General features: G+C 37.4%; 1 long non-coding RNA gene and 1 other non-coding gene across 2 annotated transcripts in view; both read left to right on the top strand.

Moving 5' to 3' along the window:
* LOC118548275 (uncharacterized) overlaps nt 1-16,603 on the top strand; it is a 28,601-nt gene that overhangs the window by 10,369 nt on the left and 1,629 nt on the right. Inside the window, exon 2 of the long non-coding RNA XR_004923540.2 lies at nt 1,855-1,941. This is a non-coding gene — a long non-coding RNA (uncharacterized LOC118548275). The remainder of the gene's footprint in view (nt 1-1,854; nt 1,942-16,603) is intronic.
* Nucleotides 7,079-7,183, top strand: LOC118548309 (U6 spliceosomal RNA). Its single transcript, XR_004923561.2, has one exon. It is a non-coding gene; the product is annotated as a U6 spliceosomal RNA (small nuclear RNA).

Below are 16,603 nucleotides of genomic sequence, written 5' to 3'. Positions count from 1 at the left end.
GGCTCGAAGTTTGAGATCAGGGTGCTAACATAGTCAAGTTCTGGTGAGAGCTCTCTCCCTAGCTTGCAGACGGCTACCTTCTCAGCATGACCTCACATGGCAAGAGAAGGATCTCTTTCTCTTTTTCTTATAAGGCCACTAATCCCATCCTGAGGGCCCCACCCTCATAAACTAATGAAAACCTTCCAAAGGCCTCCTCTCCAAATAGCAGCACATCGGCAGTTAGAGCTCCACCATGTGAATCGTTGGGGGACAAAAATTCAGTCCATTGCAACTATGGTTTTAATTATCAAATTACCTAACTATTAAATAGGTTGAACATCTCTTTTATGTGATTAAGGGCCGTTTTTTGCCTCTGCTATACAATCATATCTTTTGCTCATTTTTCTATTTGAGTGTTTATATTTTTATTAATTGATAAGTATTATACTGAATATATACATATTCTGAATTTATTCCTTTATTGTCTGTGTTATAAATATTTTTTAGTTTGTGGTTTATATCTTTACTCTTTATAACAATTTGATCAATAGAATATGTTAATTTTAATAATAAATTAATAATTTTTATGATTTTTAAAATTTTGTGTGACTTCTTGAAGAGTTCCTCCTTCCCGAGGATAATGTCATAAAAGTATTAGCCTCTATTATTTTTTGCCAAGTTTATAAATTGCACTTATAAATTCCACTGGGAATTAGGGATTTTTGTTTTTTATTTTTTTTTTTAATATTTTATTTATTTATTTACTTATTTATTTATTTATTTATTTATTTATTTATTTGTCAGAGAGAGAGAGAGCACAAGCAGGGGGAGTGGCAGGCAGAGGGAGAAGCAGGCTCCCAGCTGAGCAAGGAGCCCGATGTGGGACTTGATTCCAGGACCCTGGGATCATGACCTGAGCTGAAGGTAGACACTTAACTGACTGAGCCATCCATATGTCCCAGATTTTTGTTTTTTAAATTAATAACTGGTCAATGTGGTCTCTGACCAACCATAATGACCATGAACATAGTAAATGTTGGATGGTAGATTGGAAAAAATGGCAAGATCCTTAACCCTTGATGATGTCATTGAATCCCTAAATAAACCCTGGAACCATCTATTTCCAGACTTCTTACTCTGTAAGATAGTAATGTTCTTACTGTCTGAGCCACTCCTGTCTGAATATTCTGTTACTTGCAGCTAAGCTCTCACTATTTGATAAAATGTGCCACAATTAATTACCTGGGCACTTATTCCTAAGTGTGACTGGGAAATAGCAGAAAAGTCAGGACGAACTAGCACAACCCTGATCCAATTGGTTTTTTATCTTGTTCCTGGAGTTTACATGATGCATTTATTGTTACCTAATTGGACCAGTTACCTTCTCTCTGCTGAGGACCTTTCTCTGATTATCATTATGACATCAGGGTCCAAAAGAGAAAAGAAAGCTGTAGGTGTTTATTGTAAAAGAAGACACAGTTTCAGTACTGAATGCAGCCTTCACCCTTGGCTCCTTGTTATCAATACTGAGCATCAGCAATCTCTTCAAACAGCTCCCCAGGAACAGCCTTGATCATGGGGGTCAGCAGGATCTGAGAGAGATTTAATGCACTATTAGTAGTAGACATGGTGCCATTCTGAGCACTGCACTTGGCAGAACATTACTGCAACCGAAGGGCTATATTAATGTCTTATGAAGCTGTAAACTTGTTGAGAATGCACCTAAATTCTCAGAGGTACGGAAATGAACATGTAAGTAAGCCTGGGGTGAACGTTTAGGTTTGCAGTTTATTTTCTGCTTAACAATAATGGGAGAAGGAGTAGCAAACTACTATTCCTTGTGATTCATGCAGCAATCCTCTAATACCACAGGTGAACAACTTTGGGAAGATGAAGGGGTTTGCATCTTTATGCCCAAGAGAGTGATCCTCCAGATCTGGACTGTGAAGATTTGACAGCGTAAGTCATCGGACCATTTAGAGAAACCCATTATGTGCAATTTTTTTCCAATTAATACGAAAGTCTAGCATTTCTCCAGAAGTACCTCCTGGTGTAAGCAGTGAGTGGATTGATATTTTACAGATTCTGTTGATTAGTTTAAGCAGAGCATAAGGCATTATGACAATCAGTCACCAATTATTATGCTTAATGGGTATAACAAAGTCTTTCATTCTCCAGGAAAATAGCCTTTTTGGCCTGACCTTTAAAACCCCAAGTCACTTTATTTCTGTTCAATTCCTTTTGTAGGATATGACCTCCAAATAGAACTTACCAGTTAGCAAAGTTTTGTGATAAAGCCCGACCCAAAAAGAGAGGCAGAGCAGAGCACACACCGTAATATTGGGAAATTGGGAGACCAGGGACGTAGGCCTGATGGTGCCTCAATGTACTGTGGGAACTTAGGTAGATTATTATCTGTGCCTCCTTTTCCTCAGCTGTTCCCTAATAGCAGAAGTTGAACTAGATTTCATCTATGAAATTATATGTGTTCATTTCCTTCATTCTGAATTCTACAAACCCATAATATTATGTTGCCTTTTTCAGTGTTCATCCCCTTTAACAACTTCCATTAAACAACTAATAAAATCCCATCTCTCAGAAAAATTTCCTTTGCTTTCGAAGATATGTTGGAACTCATAATCTTGTTACATCTGAAAGCCTCTCTAAATGTGTGGTTTTGAAAACCAGGAAAAAACTAGAGTATGAACTTACATTGAAAGTGAGCAAATTACTCATGAAGCACATGTGTATAATATTCCACAGCCATGTATATAATATTGCATTGGAAGTTAACAGGGTAGAAAAGAAGTGCGAGGAAGGGTTCTGTGAAGATTCTATAATAATCGAAGCAAGGGGCCATGGTCACCTGGTGTGGCAACCTGCAGGAGAGCCGTTTGTGACCCGTGCCAGAGACAGCCAGCTGGGAGGATTGAGCACAGCGGGGGTGCCAAATGGGGCCATTCGTGCCCAACATCGGACTTCTTTAATGGGAAATCTTTGCTCTGGGGCTTCCTACAGGCCTGCCTGAGACTTTCTCAGAGTTGTACTGCTACTCAATTCCTTCCTTTCTCAGATGTCAGATCTGCATCGTTCATGATCTGAAAGTCTTCCCTGTCTGCTCCTACTCTCTCTCCTTTATTCTTCATAGGCACCCCCCCCCCCCAGTTAAGCTTTTGCACAGCGAATTCCATCTTGATGTTTGCTTCTTAAAGGATCCAACATAATACATAGGACTACTTGGAATAAGTAATATTCCAGACTCTCTGGCATCCAAGGGTGACCATGTCGTTCTGTGGCTATAAGTGCATCTGATGTGTAAATAACCTTAAAATGATCTACCAGGAGGCTGGTCTTCTCTTCCTCACGGCCTCCATCCTGCTAGCTAGAATGTGGGCATAGTGGTTAGGTTCGCAGCAGCTAACTCAGATCATGAAGTGGAAGCAATATATTTAGGATTAGGGCTTTAGATCCATGATGGTAGAGAAACTGTCATATCAGCCTAGATGATCCATGTTTACACAAGAGAGAAAAGTAGTCAGTGACATTTTCGCTTTCCTATCAAAGAGCACAATGTAATTCTAACTCATACAGGTCCCTACCCTTCAGGGAGGTGGGGAAGAGTCAAGTAAAACACTCATTAAACAGGAACAAATGCATGGTGGCATACAATAGTGTGTCTCACACACAAACACACACACTAACACTCCCAGAAAAGGGGACATCGTTGTCACCTAGAATATTTGGGAAGGTCAGTCATAACCTGGACTTTGAAAGACAATTAGATGTAGAAAGGAGAACTGTAGACTGGGAAAACAACCTGAGTATACCACTTTTTTAGGGTTAGAAAGAGACTACCCTCAATGCAATAAAGGTGGTTTGGTGACAAAAAGTGCAAAATAAAATTAGGTGGGGGAAATCTTGACAACTCTGCTTAGGCAATATATCCTAAAGAAACCTGCTGGTTATTTGCCTCTTGGCTGAGGTCTATCCCCTGCCCTTCTCTACCCTGCTGTGTATTTCAAGGGCCTGATCCCTGAAGCCACACTCACTGGGCTTCTCTGACTAATGTCTTCTTAGCTGGGTTTGGCCAATGGGAAGTACTGGCTGGACTCTGGAGAACAGGAAGATAGACAAAACCAGGGTATATCTTTATCTGACTCTTTTTCAATCAACATCTCTAGTAGTTTCCTTGTCTTCTCGGTGATTCAGACTTCTGCTGCGCAGCCCTGGCTCCTGGCCCAGACATATTCTTTTCTCCCTGTGTTCCTCTTGCCCTAGGGGTCATATTAGCTTCATGCAGTTGCTAATCTTGATATCACCTCACTTTTCCCCTTTGTTCTTGTCGCACTTCTGACAACTTCACAACCAATTTCCTGTGTTAAATTCCTTCTATGAATTACCTGGTTTAGCAGATGGTGTTGCTACCCTGTGCATATGTCTGCAACATTCATTTATATACATCCGAGGCTGCTTAATGTAAATATCTGCCCTTATTGGTCTTAAGGTTTTATTTAGCCTCAAGAGCACATGTGGCCATGCATAAGGAAAGCTAGAGGTGACAAAGAGTCAGTGTGCCCAGAAGTGAACAATGGTGGACAGGGAGCTGGTGAACAGAAACCAGATTCTTCAACCTGGGGCAGAGGATGGTAGGTAACTCTAAGTTGTATACCATAGTGTTTCTGCTATTTCCCTAGAGGGATCGAGTTCCAGTTGTCCGTGGTGGTAACTGGCTTGATCACGTACACTTTATATTGGCATCTTTCTCTTCCCTGTTTCATTTCCCCACTGGTCTACCAGCTTACCAAATAAACTACTTGCACTTGAATCCTTGTCGCAGGGTCAGCTTCTAGAGAAATCTAGACCAAGACAATTGGCTTGGGTTTGATATCTCAGGCAAGATACTAAGTAATGCAAAACCCTTTCTTGAACCTCCATGCCCACTCATCTTCCAGAGCTTCCTGTATAAAACCTTTATCATACTAGCACTTACTTCTTAAAGTTGAAATTGTCCATTTACATTTCTCATGTCTCAAAGAAATTGTAAACTGTAATTCCTCTACTTAGTACTCTTCCTGGCACAAAATAGCAGTATATTAAATATTGGTTGAATAAAAGAATGAATGAATAAACAAGAAGAAAGAAAGACTGGGATGAGGGAAAATCTCACCATTGTTCTCAACACAGTGCTTAGCAGGCCAGGAGATACTCGATAAATATTTATCAATGGAATTAATAACTGAATGGATTTGGTGATAACTAACTTGAAGTTTAGAGTTGGAGATTTGGGACTGGATGAATTCTTTGAAGAACTGCATAAACAGAAGAGAGAATATTGGTATTGGATAAGGAAATCTTGTAGCAAGAGGACTATAGTTGACAAATTTGAATGGGAAAAATGTGAAATATAAATTCTAATGACATAATTTTTATGATGTCCTTGAAAATGACATGAGTCAAAAATCAAGGGGATACCCAGTATGTAATAATGAGAATTTCGAAGTCAAAGACCAAAATAGAGCATTTAGACAAAGGTGACTAGGTTCAGATACAATGTTTGAAAAATTAACTACAAATAGCCTCATGAATGATACACTGAACTTAAAATTTATGTAAAAATTCATTTTAAAATTAGTTTCACCATCAATGTGACTTACAATCACAATTTTTTTTTCTCAAAAAGTTGCTGAGAAGTTTTTGAGAAGTCATATTTTAGCAGTCTTAAACTTTTTTAGTCTTTTAAAAAAGGATTTAGAAGAATTATGCCCCCACTCCCTTCATATTTAGCTCAAAGTATAATAAATCAAAAACAAAAAACATTTGATTCTTAAAAGTTTCTACTGGAAATCCAATCATAAATCTTTATGATAGTCTTACGTGTTTCCAGAATCAGGTCCTTCAAAACTTACATTCCAGATAAATAATTATGGACAGATACAACAAAATCCTGGTGCCACATTATAGGCATTATAGGCATCATATGATAAAAGTACATACTAAAAACTGTCTGTTTGTTTGTTTTTTAAGATTTTATTTATTCATTTAGAGACAGAGAATGCACGCAGGTGTGCTTGGAGCGCAGCATGGGCAAAGAGTAGGTGCACGAGTGGGAGAAGGGGCAGAGGGGGAGGAAGGAGAGGGACAAAAAGACTGTGCGCTGAGCGGGTCCCATGACCTTGAGATCACAACCTGAGCCAAAACCAAGAGTCTGATGCTTAACGGACTGAGACACCCAGGCGCCCTGTCTGTTTGTTTTTAACAAACATTTCCTAAGATGAAATTTTTATGTCATGAATCCTGGGGAAAGCCAGACATCATTGACACTGACTCTTGATGAAAGAAAAAAAAAATCAATCTGAAAAGATTGCTTACTGTTTAAAGCTACTTGTCTGCCTGTTTCAGCCTCCATGGTAAATCTTTGTTTTTGTCCTAGAATTGTCATTCCTGATGAAAGCCCCAGATAGTTGTATATTTGGATAAATAGCAATGGCAGCCTGTCCCAAGGCAATCCTCAATAATGTGATCTATGTGTTACAGTATTTTACCTAAGTGTTAACTCTCAAGAGGCTGGTATTCATTTTATTGTATCAAATTCATTGTTTTGCTAATTTATACAAATCTATGAGAAACTATTATGTATTAAATACAAATAATAGATCTACTAAGACATATCACTATTAAAAATAATGATAACAGATTTTATGTCTATGAAGCATGTGAAATTCTACAAGAAATTTTCCAGAAAAGAAAATCTGTCTTCCTGGATCAGTCTACATCAATTCAACCCTCTTCCTGCTATTCACAACTTAAATTCAAATACACCATAAAAGACAGATAAAAATGCATCATCTTATTTTGTTCCCTACTTACTCATCCCCTAGCTTCCTATTTTATTTTATATTCTGATAAAGCTTCATCTGCTAGAAAGAGTTTTTCCTGTAAGTTGATACCGTTGTTTCTATTATTTGCCTGTCCATCACCATTGTCATCACTGTCTGAGACATTAATAAATTTAGAATATGAGAAAATGACCAGCAGCAACTGATGGAAGTAGTCTACAGAACCGGTCAAATTAGGTTTTACATAACTCGCATCAGGGTGCTTGCTTTGGCAGCATATAACTAAAATTGGAACGATACAGAGAAGATTAGCATGGCCCGTGTGCAAGGATGACACGCAAATACATAACTCCCATCAGGTATCATTCCTTTTAAACAATCATATGGATTTAATACTGATGTGGAAGAGAGTGTAGAAACCTCTTTCAACATCTTCAATTCACAGATGAGAAAACGGAGGTGCACAAAGTTTAAAATGACCAGACAAAAGTCCTATTATTGCAAGTTAATGGCAAAGCACCCAGAGCCCAACTTCTCCACCTCCCATCTCAGGAAATTTTTTCATTATAGAATCATCTTGAGTTTTTGAGCTTCTTTTAAATTATGTGTCACATGTTTTCACTCCCCTGGCTAGTATTATTTTCCAAAAAAATAATTTTAAATAATATTTCATTGATAAAACTTTCATTTGCTACTGATATAAGATTATTTATTCAACTGATTTGCTCAACAAATTTTTATTGTGAAAGTACTGTCCTGAGTTCTGAGACTATAGAAGCAAACAAAACAAGCAAAAATCCCTGCCTTTGTTGGAACACATCATCTAAATTACCCATTACAATTTATAGTTGTCATATTCCATCTTGGTCAGTGCAACTGTGTTTTTGGTTAGAATTGTTTTAGACCAGGAGTTTATGCCATTTCTGAGGTGAAAAATCTCAATGACAAGAGCAGCAATAGTATTCCAGTTTCAAAACCAGAATTACAGTGTACAGATAAGGGAATAAGACAAACAAAATATAGGAGAAAGATAGGGACAGCTTTCACCGTGCCAGGCTTGTGGGAAGTCAAGAGTCTGGCTGATAAATACCACTGAATTCAACAAACATTTCTTCAGCTCCCATGTGACTGTTAGCCCTGTTATCTTGTTTGCTATTTAATTACAAGCACCTAGAACTGTGTGTGCCACATCCTAGATGTTCAATAAATATCCTGGAAATGAAAGAATGGATAATGTAAACCAGATACTGTACTAGATTACAGAGATACAAAGATGAATAAAATATGGTCCCATCTTATAAGAAGCTCATAATCTCCTAAGGGATCATAAATATAATATTTATTAAATGTCTTCTATTAATAAAACACTATACTAGGCACTGCATTAAGGAAAATAAAAACAAATAAAACACAATCCTTCTAGGGTGCGTGGGGTGGCCCAGTTGGTTAAGTGTCTGCCTTCGGCTCAGGTCATGACCCCAGGGTCCTGGGATCGAGCTCCACATTGGGCTCCCTGTTCAGTGGGGAGTTGACTTCTCCCTCTCCTTTACTCCTCCTCCCTGCTTGTGCTCGCTCTCTCTCTAGCTCTCTCAAATAAATCTTTAAAAAAAAACACAATCTTTTTCTCAAGGAGCTTACTTTATAATAAATATTTTGAAAAATAAGACCATGGACAGATTCCATTTTTCACTGGTTAGAATCAGAACAATTTTCTTGGTGCAGCAATATTTGAGTCAGGTTCATGACCTCAGTTGGACTGTCTATACCTTCTGTGCTCATTCTCAGTAAGAAGCTTTTAAGAAGCCTTGGTCAAATAAGAATTGAACTAATCAAAGCCCTTAAAAAGGAAAATAACCAAATACCTAGATAATGTTTAAAGTCCTCTTTGGCTTCCTGTATAATAGTCCTCCCCATCTTAGCAGAATCATTCAAAATGAGGTGCAGTTCCCAAAACATAATGTATTTCCTTTTTGACAAGTGGTCCTTGTCTCTGACCACTACTGTTTTCTCTGCCAAAGATGACCTCCCAAAAAATCTACCCTGTACTGGGTGTCTCCAAGACTACCCCTAGGTTGATTAGCTACGAGGATTCATAGAACTAAGCATACAGTCCTACCATTGTAATTTATTACAGCTAAAGGATACAAATAAATAGGAGCAAGGGAAAAGGTGAAGGAGTGAAGTCTGGAGGAAACCAGGTACAAGTTTCCAGGATCCTCTCCCAGTGGAGTCGCATAGGATGCACTGAATTCTCCCAGCAATAAGTTGTGACAATACCTGTGAAATGTTGTCTAGCAGGGAAGCTCCTTAGAAACTCAGTGCCCAGGATTTTTAATGGGAGCTGGTCATGTAGGCATCCACTGTCTAGCCCCCTAGCACATACCAAATTTCCCCACTCCCAGAAGGAAACAAGGTATTCAGCAAAAGCTCTATTATTTGTATAGATAGTTTAGACATAGTGAACCGTTCATATCAGGGCACGGTAGGAACACTTCTAAAATCTAAGTTTCCAGACACCAGCCAAGGGCCAAATTTGCAAGTAGGACCTTATAAGGATAGTAGTCTCAGTCTTGCTCTGTTGACTTTTCTGTGTACTTTGCGTTCCCAATTCTGAAATATGGTACTCATGAACCTAGACTCAACATAAACATCTTGTAGTAAATACTTCCCTAAAGACATTCAGATAAAATTAATCACTCTCTTCCTTCTACTACTATAATGGGTGTATAACTTAAAGGTAACTATATGACATGATTGATGCATTAATTAACTTGATTGTAGTGATCATTTCACAAAGTACATGTGAAACTTCTTGAAATTTATGCCATTAATCTAATCTGACTTTTTAAAGTTTGTGACAATCTTACAAAGGTTATGGATAGTACTCTGATTATCTTTTTTAAAGATTTTATTTATTTATTTTAGAGAGAGATAAGAAGTGCACGAGCAGGGGGAAGGGCAGAGGTAGAGGGAGAGAGAGAAACTCAAGAAGACTCCACACTGAGCACAGAGCCTGATGCAGGGCCAAATCTCAGGACCCTGACACCACCACCTGAGCCGAAATCAAGAGTCGGACGCTTAACTGACTAAGCCACCCAGGCGCCCCTAGTATTCTTACTATTTTTATATCAATATGGCAATCAAAAACCTTTAAGTGAAAGCAATAATTGAAAGGCAAATTTAGGACAAGTGACATAATTGTTGAAAATTAAATTGCAATCTTTGTTGCCCTGACCAGTCTCCACAAAAAATTATGAATTTTCATGTTTTCAAATAGTACAGGTATGGAAAACTGAATTATTACACTTCTTCCCTTGCACTATCTGAAATAAGAGAGCAAATAGTCACAAAATCACTTACTGAATGTATTAAATTTACCTAAAATAGAGCCCCCAATTTATAAAATACTAAAGTATGAAATATATAATCGCTGTGTCTGTTTATTTCCTGCCTAAAAATACAGCTTAATATGTTACTTAGCCCTAGAGAAATTGAATAAAAGTTATGGAATCAGTTTTAAATCAACCAATTGTGTAACAACTTCTCCCTAATACTTGCTTTGCATCAGAATGTGGAAAAGTCTAGAAAAATTATAAGTGCACACTGCTTCTCTGTAAAATCTCAGTCTTGTGAGGTTCTTAAAAGTAAATTATCATTTGACTTTAGTCTTCCTTAGAATGAAAAATACAATCAACAGAATCAGAGCTCAAACAGAGAATTATTCTAGGCCCAGAGAATATGAGTAAAGGTTGGCCATTCTTCTCCCACCTTGATTTTTCTCACGTATTTCATCCATACTTGGGAGATAAGTGAACGCCAACAATGATAGGCCACATAAATTGTTTATTAGGTGTGCTCTGCCTGTGCCTCACAGGAGCCTACGGAGACGTCTGAGAAATGAAGCCTCATCTTCCATGCAAACATAGAAGAGCTCGTTTCGTTACAAGTGTGTGCTACGGATTGTCAGTCTAAGCTTAAACAACCCTTAGGAAAGGGGAGGTGTCTCCTGAATTTTGGGATTTTGTATATGGCTTAGACCTATGTTTGTTTTCAGCTGCATCTGAGAATTAGAACTCAAACTATATTCATAAGTCATATAGTTTAAATTTTTGGATACCAAGGGGAAGTGCTGCCAAGCATGAAATTTGTCTACAAGCTGCTAATCCCATAGCTGTTCCCTTGTGCAGGGGTGACTCAAGATGATAAAAATTATCAGAAGTTTCAGGAGAAACTTTTCTCATTTTACTCATTTGATTTGTTTTTGTTTTTAAATATGCTACATATCTATTTGATCAGAACTATTTAAATCTCATTCTATCTTAGGGGCAAATTAAATAAGAGACATTCTCATTTTTAAGATATCAGAATTTTATTTTATTTATTTTATTTTATTTATTTACTTGACAGAGAGAGAGACACAGCAAGAGAGGGAACACAAGCAGGGGGAGTGGGAGAGGGAGAAGCAGGCTTCCTGAGGAGCAGGGAACCTGATGCGGGGCTCGATCCCAGGACTCTGGGATCACGACCTGAGCCGAAGGCAGATGCTTAATGACTGAGCCACCCAGACGCCCCAAGGATATTAGAATTTTAGAGTTCCAGAGATTCACAGAAATTATATGATCTGAGTCTCTCATGGGAAAAATGAGGTCCCTCAAAGCTAAGTGCCTTCCTCAAGTCATATAACTGGTTGGTAGTAGATTCAGACTACAATATTCTGATCATATACAAACTATTTATCATATCAGCAACTTTCTTCTTTTTAAAAAGTTACTAAGAATTAGGAGTATGTACTCAAGGTAATTACTTAGCTTCTCCCTCATTAAATATGCATATATGAAATAAAATTGTTTTCAATTTTTAAGTGATCTTATATTCAAATTCAATGTGTATCAGAGTAACCACTAAAATTTGTGGACTCTTAGAACTTTGTTGATTATAAAAATAATTAATCTCTGTAAAATGCCTCATAAAATTTTGTATGTATAGCACATAAGACGCAAATGTTTGGTTTTGTTTCCAAAGTGCCATGAAAATGCTGTTAAAATTTAATTATAAAATATCGCTAGTTATTCTTCACACCTAATGCAAAATTAAAAGGATGCTGAGAGTATATTAAGAAAAATGCTTTGTTATTTTCCTTTTGTGACTTATCTAGACTTTGTCTAGTCTAGTAGAAGGCAGTCCAATAGAAAATTCCATGGTCTGGGAGGCTGAGCTTCTGGATTATTACGTCTGCCCATTCTCTTATTGTAATATTCTCTACCAATTCAAGGAGTGCTTTAGTATGTATGTGTGAGAGCTACCTAGACATATATGGCCTGGTAGAGCAATGGGTTTCAATCTCAGAAAAAGAAAGAGAATGTTTATTTTAAAAATGGAACATGAAAGTTTAAGACAGGCTAGCATGCAGCTACAAACAGCCTAAAGCCAATGGTGTCTGTGAGCTCCATTTCCTCAGCCTGCAGAAGACAGATGCATGGGCTTAATCAGTACATTATACAACTAAACTGACACATTGACTTCCTACATGATTCTGTTTTACTCTGTTTCCACCGTCTTCCAGTGAATGCCTACTATTCTTCCAGATTACATGTGCAGAAGTGTTAACATAGGGTCTGGCAATTTGTAGGTGCCCAATAAAATGAGGAAATCCTCTCATCACATTATAGAAGACATAGAGATAAAGATTGTGTAACTTTTACCTAAACAGTACAAGAAACTATAAAAATACTCTCTGGACTGTAAAACTAGAAGCCATAATCCATATAATCTGGAAAATGTCTGTTTTCAGGAAGCTCAAATAACATGCCTAACATTCATTTCCATTACTGGAGTCCTGGTAATCACTGCAAAAGTTGAAATCCATGTTTAACTCCATCTTAAAAGTGTCCTGAATGAAATGGAAAATAGATCCTGTGGGAACTTCCCTTCCGTTCTTGTTTCCGAGCTGATTAACCTTGCTTTCTCTGACAACTCCCATCCATTCTACTAGAAGTTCTAGGTTTTCCCTCTCATCCTTTTTCTTTTTTTTACTCTCTTTCCAACCCTTTTCTCAATCATCTGCTCCTTCTGAGCAGATGTGAAATGAATATTTCTGATGCAGTGTGAAATGAATCTAGTGGCTATCTGGTGGCTTTCACCTACCCCTTCCCTTTTAGTCTCCCCAGGACTCTTCGATCTTCCTTTGAGAACAGCCTCTTTCCCATACTTAGTCTATATTGCTTAGGTTGGTCTGACCCTATGCCCCATTTTTTCCCTTCTCCCTTCTCCAGTCCCAACTCCAGGAATGGGCATGTGGCCCAAACTGAACAATCATCATATTCCATCTTTCTGGAAACAATGAATGGGTCAGAGATACATATTTGACTTGACCCTTCTGAAATTATTGAGAAAAGGGGGCTCTCACTTTGCAGGTGGGGCGGAGTTATGAGAATGTCGTCATGGAGTTGCTAGTAGACATGTCATTATAAGAAAATAACTTCACCAAGAATGAAGCCACATGCAGGAAATAAAAATTAAGAGAGCAAGAGGAGACTTGGTGACATGATTTGAGCACCTGCAACCCTGGATTTTTTTCAGTATGTCAGCAAATAGATTTCGGTTTTGGGTCTCTGTTATTTGCAAGAGAATAAGTTCTGAGAAATACACTGTCTTTCTCTGGACTCCACCTTAAGTGCAATTTAGTTCTTCTATTAATAAATTCAGAACCATGTCACAGCCCCTCCTCCAACAAGAATGAGTTAGGGTAAGTGCTTCTAGCTTGAAACACCTTTTAATGTAAACAGCTTTTTGAAGTCTACAGTCTATTTTGTGCCAACATATTCTTGAAAGAATGCATCTAATCACTGAGTGGTGAATAATATTTTATTATCATCATTAATATAATAATAATATTAATATCACTAATATTAAATTATTTCATTTCTTTAGTCACTAAACTTTGTTATTTCATTATTTGGTCCATATGTGGATACCATCTGAAAATGAAACCACAAACATCAATTACTTAACAAAATTCCAGTTTAAATTCACAAAGACTTGAAATGAGAGTTGGTGTACAAAACATGTAAAATCTAGTCAAATATACTATGGCATGCAGGCTTTTTAATATAGGATTCCAGAAATTGCTGGAAGTAAAGAGCTTGAAGGACATTGTAAATCAGATATTGTATTATTTATTCGTTGTCATATTTAGTACTAAGAGAAGATGTTGTGACTTAAAAAGAACTAAGCAAATTTCTACTCAAGACTATTGTGCTTAAGAAAATACAGGACACAAAAAGAATGTTGAATATGCCCAGTATGTAAATACACAGTTATTTTGTGTTTGCTTTAAAGAAAGTGAAAACCAAAATCTTACTTATGCAAAAGAAATTAAAATTTTAATTGTTTTCCTTCTCCAAAAGCAGAAATAATTTTCTTATGATTTCTTTACACAAGAAATTTTATAGAAGATACATTTAAGAGTAATGTGACACATAGTACACCTAGAAAAAAATTAGTCTTTTTTTGGTAAGAGATGGTAGGTACCGGCTTTTTTGTTGTCTGTAATAGAGGCTGTAGAATTCAGTATTCTCCATCAGTTTAAAAGCGGTTTTTAATTTTTCTCAGTAAAGCCAACAGGAGGATTTCTTTGTTGAATCTGTACTCGGAATGAAAATTAAAACATGCTCTGTATATATGGAAACTTATATAAGCCAAATTATAAAAGATACAGCCCTTATATAATCTTTATTCCTCATGAATTAGGAAATTCTATTGGCCTCAACTGGATTTTTGTCTTTGTTGTACCATGTGATAGTCATTGGTAACTATAGTCAGGTAGTTTCAATTTAATAATATATTCAGTTATTCATGTAACAACTATTTATAGAGTGACTAGTATGCATTCAGAGCAGTAAACAGACTAAGTTCCTATCCTAAAGGAGCTTACATGTTAGTAGAGGAAGACAGCAATAAACAAATAAAAATTATATAAAATCAGATAATGATAAGTGCTATGGAGAAACATAAAGCAGAATAAGAGGTATGATGGTTAAATTTTATGGGTCAAGTTGGCTAAGCCATAGTTCCTGATTTTTGGTCAAACATCAGTCCAGATGTTTCTGTGAAGGTATTTTTTTTAGATGTGATTAACATTTAAATCAGTTGACTGAGTAAAACAGAGTACCCTCCATAATGTGTATGGTGGTCCTCACCCAATCAGTTAAAGGCCTTAAAAGAAAAGATCAAGGTTCCTTGAAGAAAAAGAGATTCTGCCCTGGTCTGCCTTTGAACTCAACATTGCAACAACTCTGCCCTGGGTTTCCAGCCTGATGGCCTAGCCTATAGATTTTGGACTTGCCTGCCCCCACCATCACATGAGCCAGTTTTTAAAAATTAATCTTTCTCTCTCTTTCTCTATCAGTATACACACATGCAAACCAAACACCCTATTGCAAGAGGAATGGGAAGGGCCATGGTGAAAAAGTGATTGCTATTTTACACAAGGTAATAAAGAAAGGTTGGATGAGGTGATACTTGACTAAAGGCCTACAGGAAATAAAGAAGCTAGACATGAGGTCATCTGAAGGAGGAGTCTAAGAAGTGAGAATGGTAAGTACAGAGGCCCTGAGACAGGAGTATGTTCCGCTTGATCAAGAAACAGCACAGTAGCCATGTGGCTGAAAAGGAACGAGCCAGGTAGACAGTGGTCCAAGATGAGTTCAGAGGTGAAGGAAGAGGCTGATGTCACAGATACTTAAAAAAATACTGGTTTTATTCTGAGGAAAATGGTAAGCTGCTTGAGAGTTTTTTCCAGCAGAGGAGTAACTGTGATCTGACTCCTGTGATTAAAGAGTAAACCTGAGGGCCATGATGAGAGTAGAATCAAAAGGACACATGCAATAATCTGGATGAGTGATGATTGTGGATTGGATTAGGATGGTATTACTTGGGTAGTGACAGGGATTCCTTTCTTGATAAATTCTGATTAGAGCAGACAATATCGAATCAGATGTGGAGTATGAGAGGAAGGAGTCAGCATTTTTGACCTGAGCAACATTAGAATAATGGAGTTGTTATTGATAGAGATGGGTCGTGTTGAAGGAAGGAAAGTAGGTGTGGGTGGAGAGATCCACTGTGAGTTTTGCTTATGCTTAGATTTGAGTTGCTGATGATTCATTCAAGTGGCAATGTAGGGTAGGCAGCTGGAGGCAAGTATGGCTCAGGGTAATAGTTTGTGAGTCATTTCCTTCAAGACCCTAGTTATTAACCTGGGTTTTACTACCTCTCAGGGGGCATGTTGGGAAAATATTGGGGCTTTTCAGTTGTCCTAATGACTAGGGAGAGTAAACTGACATTGAGAGGGCAGCGGCCAAAGATCCTAGGATTTTCACAATGCACAGAGAGCAATCCTGACAGTTTCTGAGTTTCCCTGGATTTTTCATAATTCTTGAATGTCTTCTGGAATCAATTCCAGTGAGGTTAACAATTTGTTTTCTGATATTTTCTGAATTTTTCTGGAATCTGACTGCTATGCAAATCAATAGAATATTGCATATTATTGTGTTTTCAACTTCTCAAGAGTTTTTCATATCAGAAAATGATGTGATCAGCAGTATCATCATTACTGGTATTTGAGATAATAACTGACCTGTCCCTAAATACCAGTCTGCCTTTATAGCTGTCTGTCATATTCAAATATATGGTGGCAGAGTTTTGAGGCTCTTTCTTAAATATACTTAGAATCAAATACAATTAAATTAATGAAGATACATGAAATGGAAGGATCTTATAAAATATTA

This window comes from Halichoerus grypus, chromosome 9, assembly GCF_964656455.1.
Source record: "Halichoerus grypus chromosome 9, mHalGry1.hap1.1, whole genome shotgun sequence".
NCBI classification, from domain to species: domain Eukaryota; kingdom Metazoa; phylum Chordata; class Mammalia; order Carnivora; family Phocidae; genus Halichoerus; species Halichoerus grypus.
The sequence above is the reverse complement of the archived record's forward strand: the minus strand, read 5'-3'. Positions and strand labels throughout refer to the sequence as shown.